This window comes from Pseudophryne corroboree, chromosome 9, assembly GCF_028390025.1.
Source record: "Pseudophryne corroboree isolate aPseCor3 chromosome 9, aPseCor3.hap2, whole genome shotgun sequence".
NCBI classification, from domain to species: domain Eukaryota; kingdom Metazoa; phylum Chordata; class Amphibia; order Anura; family Myobatrachidae; genus Pseudophryne; species Pseudophryne corroboree.
In genome coordinates, this window is record NC_086452.1 from 233,237,810 (window position 1) to 233,260,212 (window position 22,403).

At 47.7% G+C, this 22,403-nt stretch overlaps 1 protein-coding gene across 4 annotated transcripts in view; it reads right to left on the bottom strand.

Annotated features, from left to right (window-relative positions):
• The window catches only part of LOC134957932 (complement factor H-like), a 1,300,757-nt gene that overhangs the window by 581,848 nt on the left and 696,506 nt on the right, over positions 1-22,403 (bottom strand). The window lies entirely within an intron of this gene.

Here is a 22,403-nt window from a genome sequence, read left to right on the forward strand (position 1 = left end):
CCACTATCTCCGCTGACAGGACAATGAGCTCCTGAGGGTGATGATCATTAGCACCAGAGGCGACCGCTCACTCCCGCAGCATGCCGCCTACCCCCTAACAGAGCCAGAAGATCATGGTGGTGAGTGTGTCACCGGCGAACCGACTAGCGGGAAACCAGTGTGCATGGCAGCAACAGGGTGGGAGCGCAGTACTGCGCTCCGGAAGGCTCAGCGGTACAACAGGTGCGGCGCTGTGAGGGGCGCCCTGGGCCAGTGCTATACCCTAAAAAAACAGGTTACTCAGGCTATCAGGGGCTTTGGTAATGCTGCTAGCAACATTTTCTCAGGCCAGTATAAAGATTCAAAGTGCGGGAAGATGCGCCATATTTGGGGGCAGTGCTTCTTCTCAGAGCGGCCCCAGCAGCTCACCAGCGCCATTTTCTCCCTGCAGATCTACACCAGAGACGCTGACAGGGAGCGTTGACCCTCCACACGACTCCAGCTATCCTGTGCGGTACCAGGGGGTTGTAGAAGCGTGGGAGACTGTAATTTACTGTCTAATCTATTAAGGGCACATGGTCAGCGTTAGTCTTTAACTGTCTACTGGGGCGCTGTGCGTGTTGGCTCTAAACTCTGTGTTTCTCTGAAGGTACTTGGGGGAAACTGTGTCTGACATTTTCCTGTGTGTGTGTATGCAAAGCTCTAACATAATGTCTAGGGACTCTGTGTCTTATATGCTGTATCTTCTCCAGAGGAATCCATTCCATGTACTCAGGAATGTAATGTCATGTCTCAGTCCTCACATTGGCTGGCTTCCATTAAGGGAATGTTATCCCAGATTAATACTAGGGTAGCCCACACTGAGACCGATATTCAGGTTTTGTCTGGTTCTGTCCCTACTGTCTCCAAATCCCCTGGCATATACCCGAAAAAATTTACCCTTGCCCAGATTATGCAAGCCGACATGGATACCGACACTGACACGGCAGACGGTGATGGGGATATTCTGAGGGGGGAGGAATCCCTTGCGAAGGGGGGTGCAGCTCATGATTGAGGCTATTAGGGATGTGTTACACATTGCTTACACACCGCCTGAACAGGTTGAGGAGGCTTATTTCACAGACAATGAGAAAGCCTCCCTGACCTTCCCTGCGTCTAAGGAATTAAACGCATTATTTGAAAAATCCTGGGAAACCCCAGAGAAAGTTCCCAGATCCCAAAGAGGGTTCTCGTTGCTTTTCCCTTCCCTGAGGAGGATAGGAAATGATGGGAAAACCCACCTATAGTTGACGCTTCTGTGTTTAGACTGTCAAAAAAGGTGGTTTTACCTGTCCCTGGGTCTACCGCGTTGAAAGAACCGGCTGACCGCAAGATAGAAACTACGCTCAAATCCATATACACTGCTTCAGGCAGTTAAGGCCCACTATTGCCTGTGCATGGATTTCTAAAGCCATAGTAAAGTGGTCAGGCACATTACTAGAGGACTTAGATACTATGGATAGAAGTGACGGTGAACTGTTTCTGCGTAACATACAGGATTCTGCGGGCTTCATGGTGGAGGCCATGAAGGACCTGGGTAATCTGAATGCAAGGATGTCTTCCATGGCTGTCTCAGCACGAAGGGGACTTTGGCTACGCCAATGGTCTGCAGACGCGGAATCCAGGAGAAGTGTGGAGAACCTACTCTTCACAGGTCAGGCTCTATTTTGGGAAGCATTAGATCCGTGGATCTCCACGGCAACTCCGGGTAAGTCAACTTTTCTTTCCTCTGCAACACCTCCAACTAGGAAATGTTATCCTACATCTACAATGCAGTCCTTTCGGACAGCGGAAGTTAAAAAGTCCAAACCCCCTTCCACTTTCTTTAGAAGAGGTCAGGGGAAATCCAGAAAACCTGCAACAACAGGTTCCCAGGAACATAAACCTGGTTCTGCTTCCTCAAAATCATCGGCATGATGGTGGACCTCCAAGCCTGGTGTTGGGACCTCCAAGCCTGGAGGTGGGAGCAAGACTAAGAAATTTCAGTCATGTCTGGGCGTCCTCATGCCTGGATCCCTGGGTACAGGATATTGTTATCTAGGGGTACAGACTGGAGTTTCAAGAACTTCCACCTCACAGATTCTTCAAATCAGGCTTACCAGCTTCGCTGACAGAAAGTGCTATCCTACAGGAAGCCATTCAAAAATTGCTAAAGTCAAATGTCATTGTTCCAGTTCCACCTCACCTAACAAACAAGGGTTATTACTCAAACGTGTTTGTGGTACTGAAACCGGATGGTTCGGTCAGGCCAATATTGAACATAAAGTCAATGAACCCTTATTTGCGGGAATTTAAATTCAAGATGGAATCTCTGAGAGTGATGATCTCAAGTCTGGAGGAGGGGGAATTTCTGGTATATCTATATATCAAGTATGCATACCTTCAAATTTCGATCTGGCCGTCTCACCAGGTTTATCTAAGATTTGCACTGCTAGAATGTCACTATCCGTTCCAGGCATTGCTGTTTGGCCTCTCCACGGCACAGAGGGTGTTCACCAAGGTCATGGCGGAAATTATGCTACTCCTGCGCAAACAGGGTGTGAACATCATTCCTTATCTGGACGATCTGCTGATAAAAGCATCTTCAAGGGAGAAGTTGTTACAGTGCTTTGCTCTCTCAAATCAACTGCTCCAGGATCATGTCGCATTTGGAGCTGACAAGGAGACTGTCCTTCCTGGGGATGATTCTCGACATGGAAGTACAGAGGGTGTTTCTACCAGAAGAGAAAGCGTTGGTGATTCAAACAATGGTCCGCATTGTTCGGGATTCAGAATTGGATTCTTCTAACCTTGGACACGAGTCTCAGAGGTTGGGGAGCAGTCACCCAAGGGGAAAACTTCCAAGGAAAGTGGTCAAGTCTGGAAGCCATCCTTCCAATAAACATTCTGGAACTAAGGGCCATGTACAATGGTCTTCTACAAGTGGCACATCTACTAAAAGATCAGCCCATTCAAGTTCAGTCGGACAATGTAATGACGGTGGCCTACATAAACCGACAGGGCGGAACGAGGAGCAGAGCTGCAATTTCAGAGGCTGGCGCTGTCGGCAATCTTCATTCCGGGAGTGGACAACTGGGAAGCGGACTTTCTCAGCAGACACGATCTCCATCCAGGAGAGTGGGGCCTCCACCTGGAGGTGTTTGCGGAGGTGACAAGTCTACAGGGAGTACCTCAGATAGACATGATGGCCTCCCACCTCAACAAGAAGCTTCGGAGGTACTGTTCCAGGTCAAGAGACCCACAGGCAGTGGCAGTGGATGCCCTGGTAGCTCCGCGGGTGTTCAAGTCAGTGTATGTGTTCCCTCCACTTCCACTCATCCCAAGGATTCTAAATCTAATAAAGAGAACAAGAGTTCGGGCGATCCTCATTGCTCCGGACTGGCCAAGAGGCTTGGTACGCGAATCTTCTGCAGTTACTGCTGGAATATCCGAAGCCGCTTCCTCTTCACGAGGACCTCATGCAACAGGGGCCGGTTCGCTTATCAAGACTTACCACGGCTACGTTTGACGGCATGGAGGTGGAACGCCAGATATTAGCTCGGAAGGGCATTCCGAACAAAGTTATTCCTACGCTGATACAGGCTAGAAAAAGGATTAACGTCTAAACACTACCATCGAATTTGGAAAAAGTATGTGTTTTGGTGTGAATCCAAGAAGTTTCCTACGGTGGAGTTTCAACTAGGGCGGTTTCTCCTCTTTGTGCAAGCAGGTGTGGATGTGGGCCTGCATTTGGGCTCCATCAAAGTCCAGAGTTCGGCCTTGTCCATTTTCTTCCAGAAACAATTGGCTGCCTTCCCTGAGGATCAGACTTTCTTGAAAAGGGTTCTGCACATCCAGCCTCCCTTTGTGCCTCCTACTGCTCCTTGGGATCTTAATGTGGTGCTGCAGTTCCTGCAGTCGGATTGGTGTGAACCAGGAGGTTGATGTCCGGTTTCTTACTAGGAAGACAGTCACACTGTTGGCATTGGCATCTGCTAGACGTGTGTCGGAATTGGGGGCATTGTCATGCAAGAGCCCCTACTTGATTTTCCATGAAGATAGAGCTGAGCTCAGGACACGTTAGCAATTTCTTCCGAAGGTTGTGTTGGCTTTTCATATCAACCAACCTATTGTGGTGCCAGTGGCTACTGACACCTCAATTACATCAAAGTCCTTGGTTGTTGTAAGGTATTTGAAGATTTATGTGAAAAGAACTTCTCGTCACAGAAAGTTAGATGCTCTGTTTGTCCTTTATGATCCCAAAAAGGTTGGGTGTCCTGCTTCTAAGCAGACAATTTCTTGCTGGATCAGGTTTACTATCCAGCATGCTTACTCTACTGCAGGATTGCCGTGTCCAAAATCTGTTAAGGCCCACTCTACTTGTGAAGTGGGTGCTTCCTGGGTGGCTGCCCTGGGTCTCTCGGCTTTACAACTTTGCCGAGCAGCTACTTGCAAAGAAAGACTATCCTAACTGGGTAACATCCTGTATAAACTAACTGGTTGCGAGGTTTTGGGAAATAACGTTAGTCCTATTTCTATGCAATATTACCATTAGTGGTGACAACAATCGTGAGACGGTGTATTGGAGCACTTTCACAAATTTTATTAAAACTATAAAATAGATATGAATCTTTTAACCTATCCGTCTATTCACTATCAATATAATATAAATTAATGTTATATACATTTTTTAAACATTTTGAATAAGGTTATAGGACAAACAACAGCGCTGGTTTTCTTATTTTTTCAGGATCGAACACGTTTGCTAAGTTCTACAAGTTTGATACTTTGAGGACAGTTTGGTCAATCGGTGCTGCAGGAGCCTGCGCGCTCTCCCTCCCATACTGGGAGCTTTGGTACATCCCCATGGTACTAATGTGGACCCCAGCATCCTCTAGGACGTAAGAGAAAATAGGATTTTAATTACCTTCCGATAAATCCTTTTCTCGTAGTCTGTAGAGCAGGCTTTTTCAACCAGTGTGCCGTGGCACACTAGTGTGCCGCGACCAGTTGCAAGGTGTGCCGCGGAGCCAGAGCAGCTTCTTGCACCTTCAGAGTGAACTGTTGGCCCAGGCTCAGTCATGCTCCGGCTGTGACCTATGCCTTGAAGATGCGGCGGTGTGATATCATAGGTCACAGCCACCGCATCTCACCACCCAGCCAGCCCACCCGCCTGCATTCACGTCTTCCAGTTCCCATCTGCATACACAGCTTTCCTTGCCCACCCACATCCACACCTGCCCGCAGCAATATTCGCAGCACTCCAATATGAACAATCCCCGCCACTGAGGTACAGGGAGGAGGACAGCTGACCGTTAGGGGCTAATATTAATTGTATTTCTCCTCTGGGGAACAATAGGATTTATGTGGGGAGAATAAGGATTTATGGGGGGAACAATGTGAATAATTCATGTGGGGAGCAATAGGATTTATGTGGGGAGAAATGGGATTGATTTATGTATTGAGCAACATGTTTTTTGTGGGTAGCAATGTGATTGTTTTTTCTGTGTAGGCGAAGGTATGTGTGGATTTTTTTTTACTGTGAGGGCCAATGTGTGTTTTATTGTATTTTTCTGTGGGGAACTGATGGTACGCCTTGGCAAATTCTAAAATATTGTTCAGTGTGCCGCGAGTAAAAAAAGGTTGAAAATCACTGCTGTAGAGGATGCTGGGCGTCTGCCCAGCGCTTCGTTTTCCTGCAGTTGTTACTTGGATAAGTACTGCATTGTTACTTGCTTAAGTACTGTTGTTCAGCCATTGCTGAATTGTTTCAGGCTGGTTAGCATGATTTTCTGTTGTTATGTGGGAGCTGGTGTGAATCTTAGCACTATCTGTGTATTTCCTTCTCTCAAAGTATGTCTGTCTCCTCGGGCACAGTCTCTAGACTGAGTCTGGTAGGAGGGTCATAGAGGGAGGAGCCATCCCACACTATTAAACTCTTAAAGTGCCCGTGGCTCCCAAGGGACCCGTCTATACCCCATGGTGCTAATGTGGACCCCAGCATCCTCTACGGACTACGAGAAAAGGATTTACTGGTAGGTAATTTAAATTCTATTATCCTGTGAAACAGTATATATATAAAACCCTGATGCACTTAGCCCCCGTCAGGGTACAGAATATAGGGATAGCAATATGTGAGATACACGGAATAGGAACCACAAAGTAGCTATTGGCACACACAGTCACATGTACAATGCAGAAATTAGTATAAACAACAATAAAACTGCACTGGACTAGCAATACTAAGTAAAGCTATGTATGTATACAGATATAACAATGCACAGTAAATACTGGATGTATATCACAGGGTACTTGAACTAAATATCCCTGTAGTTATGCACTTGTACTTAACTAACACTGTCTAAACGACATGTAGAATACTTAAGTAAATGCACAGTGCTGATCAGGCAGGCGGCTTTACAGAGGAGACAGTGTCCAGCAGTCCCAGAATCAGCGCAGCTCTGTGCAATGGCGCCCAAACGCTGACAGGGAGTGAGGGAGAGAGAGAGATGCAGCTCCAGGGTGGGAGCATCTGCTGTAGATGGCGCCTGGGAGAGGGGCTACAGGTCAGAGCCTTATCCCCTCTGCTGGACTTCACCACCGGGTACTATGGAGCCTGTACTAAACGGATTTTAGTAAATCCAACCTGTGCTCCTTGCCATGGTGGATATAGTGGGGTCCCTGCACGGCCAAAGTGTCCATGTCAGCGGCACAGTTCGTCTCCGGAGACCGTGACCAGATCGCAATTCGTCGGGTCCCGCCTGGTGGACCCTCTTACCTCCTCCCTATCATGCGGCCATGCGATCCAGGGGAGCAGCGACAGTATGTGTGCCTGATGAGACCGGAGCACCACCGCTGTAAGTACCCGGCAACTATGGCGTGAGAATATATTGCGCCGCTAAGGGAGGTGAGGGAGCCGCAGCACGATATGTCAGTATGACACATATATCCAAGTGCCTATGCTGCAGCCCTTGAAGTCTTCTTTCTTGTCAGAAAAGCTCTTTTCAGGACTGCCTAGCGCAGCCCTCCCTGTTAGCTGCCTGCACTGCAGGCACCAACTTACAAACTGAGTTCCAGTGCGTGGAGGCGGGGATATAGAGGAGGCGGTGCAGTGCATCCTGGGAACAGTCAAAGCTTTAGCCTGTTGGTGCCTTGGATCAAGATCCAACTCTACACCCTCTGATGTTATTACCTGTAGAATACCAGTGTACACCGCTGCAGAAAGCCAGTTTGTGCAAGGGCATCCAAATTGTCTCTTTTTCCTGCCAGTATACGTACGGAGTGTCTGACATGCCTACTTGGATGCTGTCACTCATATAATCCTCCACCATTCTTTCAAAGGTGACAGAATCATATGCAGTGACAGTAGACATGTCAGTAATTGTTGGCAGGCCCAGTGCCGTTTCTTGCGGCGGGCGAGCCGTGCAACCGCACGGGGCGCCCGCCGTGGCACTTTGCAGGTCCCGGTTTCCCTGTCCTCCGTCTTCCCGAGTACTCCTGCTTGGGGGGCGGAGTTTTGCGGAATGACGCGGTTGTGTTGTGACGTCACGAAGCAATCGTGTCATTCCGTGAAACGCCGCCCCCCGAGCAGGAGTACTCGGGAAGACAGAGGAGGGCTGGAAGGAGGAGGCGCGAGGAAGCAGGAAGGAGGAGGCGCGAGGAAGGAGAGACGGCCAACCCGAAGAGCTTCATATGTAAGTTGTCTCTCTCTCTCTCCCCCCTCTCTCTCCCTTCCTTCCCCCCCACTTGACACTTGCCTGCCACACTGTGTAAAATTTGGACTCTTGCCTGCTGCACTGTGTAATTGGGGACACTTGCCTGCTGCACTGTGGAATTGGGGACACTTGCCTGCCGCACTGTGGAATTGGGGACACTTGCCTGCCATAATGTGTAAAATGGGGACACTTGCCTTCCGCACTGTGTAAATTGAGGACACTTGCCTGCCGCACTGTGTAAATTGGGGACACTTGCCTGCTGCACTGTGTAACTGGGGACACTTACCTGCTGCACTGTGTAATTGGGGACACTTGCCTGCTGCACTGTGTAATTGGGGACTCTTGCCTGCTGCACTGTGTAATTGGGGACACTTGCCTGCTGCACTGTGTAATTGGGGACACTTGCCTGCCATAATGTGTAAAATGGGGACACTTGTCTGCCGTACTGTGTAAATTAGGGACTCTTGCCTGCCGTAATGTGTAAAATGGGGAGTCTTGCCTGCCGCAATGTGTAAAATGGGGACTCTTGCCTGCCGCAATATGTAAAATGGGGACTCTTGCTTGCGTACTGTATAAAATGGGGACACGTGCCTGCCGCAATGTGTAAAATGGGGACTCTTGCCTGCCATAATGTGTAAAATGGTGACTCTTGCCTGCCTACTGTGTAAAATGGGGACACGCACTAAGTAAAATGGGGACATGTGCCGCCATAATGTGTAAAATGGAAACTCTTGCCTGCCGTAGTGTGTAAAATGGGGCCTTTCCCCCCCCCCTTTAATGAGACCACGCCCATTTTAATGAGACCATTTTGTTTTATATCTATGGGGGGGGGGGGGGGGGCATTTTGAAATCTCGCACTGGGAGCCAAATTGGCTAGAAACAGCCCTGGGCAGGTCCTTCAGTCCAGACCAGATGTCAGCACTCGCTCCTGACTGCCCTGCATCACCGCCGGCGGGTGGGCTAGGAAATCTTATCCTTTCCCTCACAGCCCCAGTTGCGGGAGAAAGTGAAGGAGGAGCAATTGACTGGTCATGTTCTGCTTGAGTTGACAATTTTCTCACCAGCAGGTCTTTGAACCTCTGCAGATTTGTGTCTGCTGGAAAGAGAGATACAACGTAGGCTTTAAACATAGAATTGAGCACCATAGCCAAAATGTAGTGCTCTGATTTCAACAGATTGACCACCTATGAATCTTGGCAAAGCGAATGAAGGGCTCCATCCACAAGTCCAACATACTTTGCGGAATCGCTCCGTCTTAGCTCCTCCTTCAATTTCTCCAGCTGCTTCTGCAAAAGCCTGATGAGGGGAATGACCTGACTCAAGCTGGCAGTGTCTGAACTGACTTCACGTGTGGCAAGTTTGAAGGGTTGCAGAACCTTGCACAAGATGGAAATCATTCTCTACTGCGCTTGAGTCAGGTGCATTCCACCTCCTTTGCCTATATCGTAGGTGGATGTATGGGCTTGAATGGCCTTTTGCTGCTACTCCATCCTCTGAAGCATATAGAGTGTTGAATTCCACCTCGTTACCACCTCTTGCTTCAAGTGATGGCAGGGCAGTTTCAGGAGTGTTTGCTGGCGCTCCAGTTGTCAGCACGCAGTGGCTGAATGTCGAAAGTGGACCGCAATTTTTTGGGCTGCCGACAGCATCTCCTGCACGCCCCTATCATTTTTTTTTTAATTCTGCACCGCCAAATTAATTGTATATGCAAAACATGGGACGTGCTGGAATTTGCTCAAATGTAATGCACGCACAATATTTGTGGCGTTGTCCGATTTCACAAATCTCCAGGACAGTCTAACTGGGCTAGGCCATTGTGCGATGATGTCCCTCAGTTTCAGTAAGAGGTTGTCAGCGGTGTGCATCTTACGGAAAGTGGTGATACAAAGCGTAGCCTGCCTAGGAACGAGTTGGGGTTTGCAATATAATGCTACTGGTGCCGCTGCTGTTGTTATTGCTGCAGGAGGCAATACATCTACCCAGTGGGCTGTTACAGTCATATAGTCCTTAGTCTGCCCTGTTCCACCTGTCCACATGTCCGTGGTTAAGTGGACAGTGGGTACAACTGCATTTTTTAGGACACTGATGACACTTTTTGTGACGTCTCTGTACATTCTTGGTATTGTCTGCTTAGAGAAGTGGAACCTAGATGGGATTTGGTACCGGGGACACACTACCTCAAACAATTATCTAAGTCCCACTGAACTAATGGCGGATACCGGACGCACATCTAACACGAACATACAGTAGCTGTCAAGGCCTGAGTTATCCGCTTTGCAACAGGATGACTGTTGTCATATTACAACTTCCTCACAAAGGACTGTTGGACAGTCAATTGCTTACTGGAAATAGTACAAGTGGTCTTCTGACTTCCCCTCTGGGATGATGATCGACTCCCAGCAGCAGCAACAGCAGCAGTAGGTGTACCACTCAAGGATCCTCCGGTGTGGAATTATTTTAACAGAAATGCGGACAACAGGTGTCAAGCCGTGTGTTGCCTTTGTCAAGCTGTAAAAAGTAGGGGTAAGGACGTTAACCACCTAGGAACGTCCTCCCTTATACGTATCCTGGAGCGCATTTATCAGAAGTCATTGACAAGTTAAAAAACTTTGGTTGACAGCGGAAGCAGTCCACTGACAACTAAATCCCTTCCTCTTGTACCCAAGCTCACGCAAACCACACCACCAACTCCCTCAGTGTCAATTTCCTCCTCCTTAAACAGGAACGCCAATAGTCCTGCAGGCCATGTCACTGGCAAGTCTGACGAGTCCTCTCCTGACTGGGATTCCTCCGATGCATCCTTGAGTGTAACGCCTACTTCTCCTGGAGCTGCTGTTCTTGCTGCTGGGAGTCGATCATCATCCCAGAGGGGAAGCTGGAAGACCACTTGTACTACTTCCAGTAAACAATTGACTGTCCAACAGTCCTTTGCGAGGAAGATGAAATATCACAGCAGTCATCCTGTTGCAAAGCAGATAACTCAGGCCTTGGCAGCTGTGTTGGTGATAGACGTGCGTCCGGTATCCGGCGTTAGTTCACAGGGACTTAGAGAATTGCTTGAGGTAGTGTGTCCCCGGTACCAAATACCATCTAGGTTCCACTTCTCTAAGCAGGCGATACCGAGAATGTACACAGACGTCAGAAAAAGAGTCACCAGTGTCCTAAAAAATGCAGTTGTACCCAATGTCCACTTAACCACGGACATGTGGACAAGTGGAGCAGGGCAGACTCAGGACTATATGACTGTGACAGCCCACTGGGTAGATGTATTGCCTCCCGCAGCAAGAACAGCAGCGGCGGCACCGGTAGCAGCATCTCGCAACTCGTTCCTAGGCAGGCTACGCTTTGTATCACCGCTTTCCATAAGAGGCACACAGCTGACAATCTCTTACGGAAACTAAGGAACATCATTGCAGAATGGCTTACCCCAATTGGACTCTCCTGGGGATTTGTGACATCGGACAACGCCACCAATATTGTGCGTGCAGTACATGTGAGCAAATTCCAGCACGTCCCATGTTTTGCACATACATTGATCTTGGTGGTGCAGAATTTTTTTTAAAACGACAGGGGCGTGCAAGAGATGCTGTCGGTGGCCCGAAGAATTGCAGACCACTTTCGGCATTCAGCTACCGTGTGCCGAAGACTGGAGCACCAGCAAACACTCCTGAAACTGCGGAAGAAAAGAGAGCAGTTCCAGATGCGCTGTCACAGCTGCCAGCAAGGGATTGTCAGTCCCAATAGAATTTTTACAACAAAAAGCACTAAAGCCGGCGCTGGCTGTTTCTCCAATAGTAAATAATTAGAAAACTGCCCCGCCATCATCTGAAGCAAGAGGTGGTAACGAGGTGGAATTCAACCCTCTATATGCTTCAGAGGATGGAGGAGCAGCAAAAAGCCATTCAAGCCTATACATCTGCCTACGATATAGGCAAAGGAGGGGGAATGCACCTGACTCAAGCGCAGTGGAGAATGATTTCAACGTTGTGCAAGGTTCTGCAACCCTTTGAACTTGCCACACGTGAAGTCAGTTCATACACTGCCAACCTGAGTCAGGTCATTCCCTTCATCAGGCTTTTGCAGAAGCAGCTGGAAAGATTTAAGGAGGAGCTAAAATGGAGCGATTCTGCTAGGCATGTGGGACTTGTGGATGGAGCCCTTAATTCGCTTAACCAGGATTCACGAGTGGTCAATCTGTTGAAATCAGAGCACTACATTTTGGCCACTGTGCTCAGTCCTAGGTTTAAAGCCTACGTTGTATCTCTCTTTCCAGCAGACACAAGTCTGCAGAGGTTTAAAGACCTGCTGGTGAGACACTTGTCAACTCAAGCAGAACGTGACCCGTCAACAGCTCCTCCTTCACATTCTCCTGCAACTGGGGCTGCGAGGAAAAGGCTAAGAATTCCGAGCCCACCCGCTGGCGGTGATGCAGGGCAGTCTGGAGCGAGTGTTGACATCTGGTCCAGACTGAAGGACCTGCCAACGATTACTGACATGTCATCTACTGTCACTGGATATGATTCTGTCACCATTGAAAGAATGGTGGAGGATTATATGAGTGATAGCATCCAAGTAGGTACGTCAGATAGTCCGTATGTAAACTGGCAGGAAAAAGAGGCAATTTGGAGGCCCTTGCAAAAACTGTCTTTATTTTACCTAAGTTACCCCCCCCCTCCAGTGTGTACTCCGAAAGAGTGTTTAGTGCAGCCGGTCACCTTGTCAGCGATCGGCGTACGAGGTTACTTCCACAAAATGTGGAGAAGATGATGTTCATCAAAATGAATTATAATCAATTCCTCCGTGGAGACATTTACCAGCAATTTCCTCCAGAAAGTACACAGGGACCTGAGATGGTGGATTCCAGTGGGGACGAATTAATACTCTGTGATGAGGGGGATGTACACAGTGAAAGGGGTGAGGAATCGGAGGATGATGATGAGGAGGACATCTTGCCTCTGTAGAGCCAGTTTGTGCAAGGAGAGATTGATTGCTTTTTTTTTTGGTGGGGGCACAAACCAACCAGTCATTTCAGTCACAGTTGTGTGGCAGACCCTGTGGCTGAAATTATGGGTTTGTTAAAGTGTGCATGTCCTGTTTATACAACATAAGGGTGGGTGGGAGGGCCCAAGGACAATTCCATCTTGCACCTCTTTTTTTATTTATTTATCTTTGCATCATGTGATGTTTGGGGTTAATTTTTATAAGTGCCATCCTGTCTGACACTGCAGTGCCACTCCTAGATGGGCCAGGTGTTTGTGCCGGCCACTTGGGTCGCTTAGCTTAGTCATCCAGCGAACTTGGTGCAAATTTTAGGACTAAAAATAATATTATGAGGTGTGAGGTGATCAGAATAGACTGGAAATGAGTGGAAATTATGGTTATTGAGGTTAATAATACTATAGGATCAAAATTACCCCCAAATTCTATGATTTAAGCTGTTTTTGAGGGAATTAAAAAAAAAACACTCAAATCCAAAACACACCCGAATCCGACAAAAAAATTTCAGGGAGGTTTTGCCAAAACGCGTCCGAATACAAAACACGGCCGCGGAACCGAATCCAAAACCAAAATAGAAAACCCGAAAAAGTTCCAGTGCACATCTCTACTTCCCGTCCAGTTTTGGGAAAGTCAGGCATCGCAACCGCTGACACACTTGGACTCTCCTTGGGGATTTGTGATACCATCTTAGAATGCACAGTTTTTTACTGTGCTTTTGCCAGCTTAACTCCTATCATTTTTCTAGCGGGAGGATGAGGGCTTCCATTGTCATGTGAAGCTGAACCACTAATCATGAACATAGGCCTTAGCCGTTCCTTGCCACTCTGTGTCGTAAATGGCATATTGGCAAGTTTATGTTTCTCCTCAGACCATTTACATTTATTTCTTTGGGTCATTTTACTGAACTTTTGCTTTTTGGACTTGACATGGCCTCTACTATAACATAGGACATCGGCCTTGGCAGATGACATTAATGGCATTTCGTCTATGTCATGACTAGTGGCAGCAGTTTCAGTACTAAGAGGAAGTGGCTCTTGATCTTTCCCTATTTTATCCTCCAAATTTTTGTTCTCCATTATTTTTGTGGAGTTATATAACACAATATGCGGCACAGCATACCCCTACACCACACATCGTACCCCTACACCACACAGGGCAAACCCTGTAAAAATTATATTTGGATTAAATGTTAATAACCCCTTTATTTGGAGTAAATAATATACATCACAGGACACTACCACTGGTCTGATGCAGGACAACACAGCGGCACTGTAAGGGACTTATTATACAGCAGCACTGGACATATGACAGCAGAGGACACCACTGTGACTGGTCACTGGACTGACTGATGCACAGGACACTACCACTGGTCTGATGCAGGACAACACAGCAACACTGTAAGGGACTTATTATACAGCAGCACTGGACACCACCACTGTGACTGGACTGATGCAGCATAAGACACTACACTGGACTGAGCAGCACAAGACAGCACTATAATCGCCACCACACTTTCCCACCCGCACAGACACTGAGGACGGAGACACGTCCTCTCACTACACTCTCCAGGACTGGAGTGAAAATGGTGGCGACGCGCGGCTCCTTTATATGGAATCCAAACCCCGTGAAAATCCGACAGCAGGATGATGACATTTTGCCTCGTTCTGGTTTCCGAGTCAGGCGGGAAGACCCGAGCCAGGCTCAGATCCGGGCTCGGGTAGTGAAGTTCGGTAGGGTGCGGTTCTCTGAGAACCGAACCGGCTCATCTCTAGTAAAAATATATAATTTCATATTCCCAGAAAATAAGAAAAACAAGGATACAAATCTTAGCAAAGTAGAATTTGTTGGAAATTTCTGGCGTGACATATAATTCAGAAACAGTGGTCCATTCTTCAAATTGACAAAGATCTATGAGCTGGAAAAGATTTTGTAATCTTAGTGACACTGGGGCAGATGTATTAACCTGGAAAAGACATAAGGAAGTGATACAACAGTGATAAATGCAAGGTGATAAATGCTAGAGATGAGCGGGTTCGGTTCCTCGGAATCCGAACCCCCCCGAACTTCACCCTTTTTACACGGGTCCGAGGCAGACTCGGATCCTCCCGCCTTGCTCGGTTAACCCGAGCGCGCCCGAACGTCATCATCCCGCTGTCGGATTCTCGCGAGACTCGGATTCTATATAAGGAGCCGCGCGTCGCCGCCATTTTCACACGTGCATTGAGATTGATAGGGAGAGGACGTGGTTGGCGTCCTCTCCGTTTAGATTAGAAGAGAGAGAGTGACATTTGATTTACTACTAATTTTGGGGAGCAGTTGTTAGGAGTACTCAGTACAGTGCAGAGTTTTGCTGATAGTGACCACCAGTTTTATTTTAATCCGTTCTCTGCCTGAAAAAAACGATACATACCATATCTGTGCTCAGCCTCAGTGTGCTGCATGATATATCATCTATGTATATCTGACTGTGCTGAGTGCTCACTGCTCACACAGCTTAATTGTGGGGGAGACTGGGGAGCAGTTATAGCAGAAGAACAGTGCACACTTTTGCTGCCAGTGACCACCAGTATATTGTCTGCCTGAAAAAGTTAAAAACTCCTGTGGTGTTTTTTTTTTTTTATTCTATAAACGCATTCTGCTGACAGTGTCCAGCAGGTCCGTCATTCATTATATTATATAAATATTTACCTACAGTACTGTTATATATATTTTTTTCATCTCTATCATCTTTATCATCTCTATATTAGCAGACGCAGTACGGTAGTCCACGGCTGTGGCTATCTCTGTGTCGTCAGTGCTCGTCCATAATTGTAAACCTACCTGTGGTGGGTTTTTTTTTCTATCTTCTTCATACTAGTAGTTTAGGAGTCTGCTGACAGTGTCCACCAGGTCCGTCATTATATTATATACCTACAGTAGTAATATATTTATTATATTATCTATACTAGCAGACGCAGTACGGTAGTCCACGGCTGTGGCTATCTCTGTGTCGTCAGTGCTCGTCCATAATTGTATACCTACCTGTGGTGGTTTTTTTTTTTCTATCTTCTTCATACTAGTAGTTTAGGAGTCTGCTGACAGTGTCCACCAGGTCCGTCATTATATTATATACCTACAGTAGTAATATATTTATTATATTATCTATACTAGCAGACGCAGTACGGTAGTCCACAGCTGTGGCTATCTCTGTGTCGTCAGTGCTCGTCCATAATTGTATACCTACCTGTGGTGGGGTTTTTTTTTCTATCTTCTTCATACTAGTAGTTTAGGAGTCTGCTGACAGTGTCCACCAGGTCCGTCATTATATTATATACCTACAGTAGTAATATATTTAGTATATCACCTCTATTCTAGCAGACGCAGTACGGTAGTCCACGGCTGTAGCTACCTCTGTGTCGTCAGTCACTCATCATCCATAAGTATACTAGTGTCCATCCATCTCCATTGTTTACCTGAGGTGCCTTTTAGTTGTGCCTATTAAAATATGGAGAACAAAAATGTTGAGGTTCCAAAAATAGGGAAAGATCAAGATCCACTTCCACCTCGTGCTGAAGCTGCTGCCACTAGTCATGGCCGAGACGATGAAATTCCATCAACGTCGTCTGCCAAGGCCAATGCCCAATGTCATAGTACAGAGCATGTAAAATCCAAAACACAAAAGATCAGTAAAAAAAGGACTCAAAAATCTAAATTAAAATCGTCGGAGGAGAAGCGTAAATTTGCCAATATGCCATTTACCACACGGAGTGGCAAGGAACGGCTGAGGCCCTGGCCTATGTTCATGGCTAGTGGTTCAGCTTCACATGAGGATGGAAGCACTCAGCCTCTCGCTAGAAAAATGAAAAGACTTAAGCTGGCAAAAGCACAGCAAAGAACTGTGCATTCTTCGAAATCACAAATCCACAAGGAGAGTCCAATTGTGTCGTTTGCGATGCCTGACCTTCCCAACACTGGACGTGAAGAGCATGCGCCTTCCACCATTTGCACGCCCCCTGCAAGTGCTGGAAGGAGCACCCGCAGTCCAGTTCCTGATAGTCAGATTGAAGATGTCAGCGTTGAAGTACACCAGGATGAGGAGGATATGGGTGTTGCTGGCGCTGGGGAGGAAATTGACAAGGAGGATTCTGATGGTGAGGTGGTTTGTTTAAGTCAGGAACCCGGGGAGACACCTGCTGTCCGTGGGAGGAATATAACCATTGACATGCCTGGTGAAAATACCAAAAAAATCAGCTCTTCGGTGTGGAAGTATTTCAACAGAAATGCGGACAACAGGTGTCAAGCCGTGTGTTGCCTTTGTCAAGCTGTAATAAGTAGAGGTAAGGACGTTAACCACCTCGGAACATTCTCCCTTATACGTGACCTGCAGCACATTCATCATAAGTCAGTGACAAGTTCAAAAACTTTGGGCGACAGCAGAAGCAGTCCACTGACCAGTAAATCCCTTCCTCTTGTAACCAAGCTCACGCAAACCACCCCACCGACTCCCTCAGTGTCAATTTCCTCCTTCCCCAGGAATGCCAATAGTCCTGAAGGCCATGTCACTGGCACTTCTGACGAGTCCTCTCCTGCCTGGGATTCCTCCGATGCATCCTTGAGTGTAACGCCTACTGCTGCTGGCGCTGCTGTTGTTGCTGCTGGGAGTCGATGGTCATCCCAGAGGGGAAGTCGTAAGACCACTTTTACTACTTCCACCAAGCGAATGACTGTCCAACAGTCCTTTGCGAGGAAGATGAAATATCACAGCAGTCATCCTGCTTCAAAGCGGATAACTCAGGCCTTGGCATCCTGGGCGGTGAGAAACGTGGTTCCGGTATCCATCATTACTTCAGAGCCAACTATAGCCTTGATTGAGGTACTGTGTCCCCGGTACCAAATACCATCTAGGTTCCATTTCTCTAGGCAGGCGATACCGAAAATGTACACAGACCTCAGAAAAAGACTCACCAGTGTCCTAAAAAATGCAGTTGTACCCAATGTCCACTTAACCACGGACATGTGGACAAGTGGAGCAGGGCAGACTCAGGACTATATGACTGTGACAGCCCACTGGGTAGATGTATTGACTCCCGCCGCAAGAACAGCAGCGGCGGCACCAGTAGCAGCATCTCGCAAACGCCAACTCTTTCCTAGGCAGGCTATGCTTTGTATCACCGCTTTCCAGAAAACGCACACAGCTGAAAACCTCTTACGGCAACTGAGGAAGATCATCGCAGAATGGCTTACCCCAATTGGACTCTCCTGTGGATTTGTGGCGTCGGACAACGCCAGCAATATTGTGCGTGCATTACATCTGGGCAAATTCCAGCACGTCCCATGTTTTGCACATACCTTGAATTTGGTGGTGCAGAATTATTTAAAAAATGACAGGGGCGTGCAAGAGATGCTGTCGGTGGCCAGAAGAATTGCGGGACACTTTTGGCGTACAGGCACCACGTACAGAAGACTGGAGCAACACCAAAAACGCCTGTACCTGCCCTGCCATCATCTGAAGCAAGAAGTGGTAACGAGGTGGAATTCAACCCTCTATATGCTTCAGAGGATGGAGGAGCAGCAAAAGGCCATTCAAGCCTATACATCTGACCACGATAAAGGCAAAGGAGGTGGAATGCACCTGTCTCAAGCGCAGTGGAGAATGATTTCAACGTTGTGCAAGGTTCTGCAACCTTTTGAACTTGCCACACGTGAAGTCAGTTCAGACACTGCCAGCCTGAGTCAGGTCATTCCCCTCATCAGGCTTTTGCAGAAGAAGCTGGAGACATTGAAGGAGGAGCTAAGACAGAGCGATTCTGCTAGGCATGTGGGACTTGTGGATGGAGCTCTTCATTCGCTTAACCAGGATTCACGGGTGGTCAATCTGTTGAAATCAGAGCACTACATTTTGGCCACCGTGCTCGATTCTAGATTTAAAACCTACGTTGTATCTCTCTTTCCGGCAGACACAAGTCTGCAGGGGTTCAAAGACCTGCTGGTGAGAAAATTATCAAGTCAAGTGGAACTTGATCGGTCAACAGCTCCTCCTTCACATTCTCCCGCAATTGGGGGTGCGAGGAAAAGGCTCAGAATTCCGAGCCCACCCGCTGGCGGTGATGCAGGGCAGTATGGGGCGAGTGCTGACATCTGGTCCGGACTGAAGGACCTGCCAACGATTACGGACATGTCGTCTACTGTCACTGCATATGATTCTCTCACCATTGAAAGAATGGTGGAGGATTATATGAGTGACCGCATCCAAGTAGGCACGTCAGACAGTCCGTACGTATACTGGCAGGGAAAAGAGGCAATTTGGAGGCCCTTGCACAAACTGGCTTTATTCTACCTAAGTTGCCCTCCCACAAGTGTGTACTCCGAAAGAGTGTTTAGTGCCGCCGCTCACCTTGTCAGCAATCGGCATACGAGGTTACTTCCAGAAAATGTGGAGAAGATGATGTTCATTAAAATGAATTATAATCAATTCCTCCATGGAGACATTCACCAGCAGCAATTGCCTCCACAAAGTACACAGGGAGCTGAGATGGTGGATTCCAGTGGGGACGAATTGATAATCTGTGAGGAGGGGGATGTACACGGTGATGAATTGGAGGATGATGATGATGAGGTGGACATCTTGCCTCTGTAGAGCCAGTTTGTGCAAGGAGAGATTAATTTCTTCTTTTTTGGTGGGGGTCCAAACCAACCCGTCATTTCAGTCACAGTCGTGTGGCAGACCCTGTCACTGAAATGATGGGTTGGTTAAAGTGTGCATGTCCTGTTTATACAACATAAGGGTGGGTGGGAGGGCCCAAGGACAATTCCATCTTGCACCTCTTTTTTCTTTAATTTTTCTTTGCGTCATGTGCTGTTTGGGGAGTATTTTTTGGAAGGGCCATCCTGCGTGACACTGCAGTGCCACTCTTAGATGGGCCAGGTGTTTGTGTCGGCCACTTGGGTCGCTGAGCTTAGTCACACAGCTACCTCATTGCGCCTCTTTTTTTCTTTGCGTCATGTGCTGTTTGGGGAGTGTTTTTTGGAAGGGCCATCCTGCGTGACACTGCAGTGCCACTCCTAGATGGGCCAGGTGTTTGTGTCGGCCACTTGGGTCGCTGAGCTTAGTCACACAGCTACCACATTGCGCCTCTTTTTTTTCTTCTTTGCGTCATGTGCTGTTTGGGGAGTGTTTTTTGGAAGGGCCATCCTGCGTGACACTGCAGTGACACTCCTAGATGGGCCAGGTGTTTGTGTCGGCCACTTGGGTCGCTGAGCTTAGTCACACAGCTACCTCATTGCGCCTCTTTTTTTTCTTCTTTGCGTCATGTGCTGTTTGGGGAGTGTTTTTTGGAAGGGCCATCCTGCGTGACACTGTAGTGCCACTCCTAGATGGGCCAGGTGTTTGTGTCGGCCACTTGGGTCGCTGAGCGTAGTCACACAGCTACCTCATTGCGCCTCTTTTTTTTCTTCTTTGCGTCATGTGCTGTTTGGGGAGTGTTTTTTGGAAGGGCCATCCTGCGTGACACTGCAGTGCCACTCCTAGATGGGCCAGGTGTTTGTGTCGGCCACTTGGGTCGCTGAGCTTAGTCACACAGCTACCTCATTGCGCCTCTTTTTTTCTTTGCGTCATGTGCTGTTTGGGGAGTGTTTTTTGGAAGGGCCATCCTGCGTGACACTGCAGTGCCACTCCTAGATGGGCCAGGTGTTTGTGTCGGCCACTTGGGTCGCTGAGCTTAGTCACACAGCTACCTCATTGCGCCTCTTTTTTTCTTTGCGTCATGTGCTGTTTGGGGAGTGTTTTTTGGAAGGGCCATCCTGCGTGACACTGCAGTGCCAATCCTAGATGGGCCAGGTGTTTGTGTCGGCCACTTGGGTCGCTGAGCTTAGTCACACAGCTACCTCATTGCGCCTCTTTTTTTCTTTGCGTCATGTGCTGTTTGGGGAGTGTTTTTTGGAAGGGCCATCCTGCGTGACACTGCAGTGCCACTCCTAGATGGGCCAGGTGTTTGTGTCGGCCACTTGGGTCGCTGAGCTTAGTCACACAGCTACCTCATTGCGCCTCTTTTTTTCTTTGCGTCATGTGCTGTTTGGGGAGTGTTTTTTGGAAGGGGCATCCTGCGTGACACTGCAGTGCCACTCCTAGATGGGCCAGGTGTTTGTGTCGGCCACTTGGGTCGCTGAGCTTAGTCATCCAGCGACCTCGGTGCAAATTTTAGGACTAAAAATAATATTGTGAGGTGTGAGGTGTTCAGAATAGACTGAAAATGAGTGGAAATTATGGTTATTGAGGTTAATAATACTTTGGGATCAAAATGACCCCCAAATTCTATGATTTAAGCTGTTTTTTTAGGGTTTTTTGAAAAAAACACCCAAATCCAAAACACACCCGAATCCGACAAAAAAAATTTGGTGAGGTTTTGCCAAAACGCGTTCGAACCCAAAACACGGCCGCGGTACCGAACCCAAAACCAAAACACAAAACCCGAAAAATTTCCGTTGCACATCTCTAATAAATGCACCAGCCAATCTGCTCCAATATGTAAATAAATAGTCATATAGTCCTTAGTCTGCCCGGTTCCACTTGTCCACATGTCCGTGGTTAAGTGGACAGTGGGTACAGCTGCATTTTTTAGGACACTGAGAACACCTTGCATTTATCACTGGTTTACCACTTCCTTATGCCTTCTCCAGGTTAATACATCTGCCCCATAGGGCCTTATTCATGTTTGTAAGTAAAGCAAAAGTCCAAGCAACTGGGTAAAACCATGTTGCACTTCAGGTGGGGGATGTAACGTAAACTTGCAGAGTTACATTTGGGTGGGGTGTATTCAAACTGAATCTAAATTGCATGGTAAAAATAAAGCTGTCTAACATCTATGGGCTACATGCAAAAGCAGCCAGTATTTTCCCTGCACAGAAAAAATATAAATGTATTTGTTTCACTTGCATGACAACATGGTTTTCTCCAGACACAAGGTTACTTGCTTTTTTGTTTTACTTACAAACATGAATCAGGCCCATACAGTAATAATCAGAAGTAATTTTGAGAGGAATCTTCTAAAACCATCAAGAATCAGTGGCGGAAGTTCCGGAGGCAATGGAGTCAGTTGCCGCCGGGCTCCAGCTCTGAAGGGGGCCCTCAGCCTTATTTTCTCCATTGCCTCTGGTGAGGCATTCCTTAATCTCAGTGGTGGGAGGAGGCAAGGTTTGCCGGCAGTGTCAAGCAATGCGCCCGCCTCCTCACAGCCTTGTTTGTTTGTCTCAGGCAGCTTCCCCCCCCCCCCCCCATGCGTTCCACCGCACTCCCGATACCGAAAGCGGAAGTCGCGTCACGTTCAGGGTCACACTAACTAGGTTTTGTGCAGCCTCCACATAGTCAAGCAAAAAGCACGTTCAGACGCGATACCGGAAATACCAGCAGTGGAGCGCACTACAAATGCCGGAAGTCAGATGTATTAAGTCTGGAGAAGGGATAAAGAAGTGGTAAGTGCAAGGTGATAACGCACCAGCCAGTCAGCTCCTAACTGTCATTTTTAAAATCCGTAATGATTGGCTGATGCGTTATCACCTTCCACTTATCACTTCTTTATCCCCTCTCCGGGTTAATAAATCTGCCCCTCAGTGTCCCGCTGACTATAAGTCCTGTGCTGCTATTGTCAAAAGATTCCTCTTCAATAGGTGAGGAGCGGCAGCGGTGGCTGTAGTGTTAGGGTCACGGGCTGTGTGTGT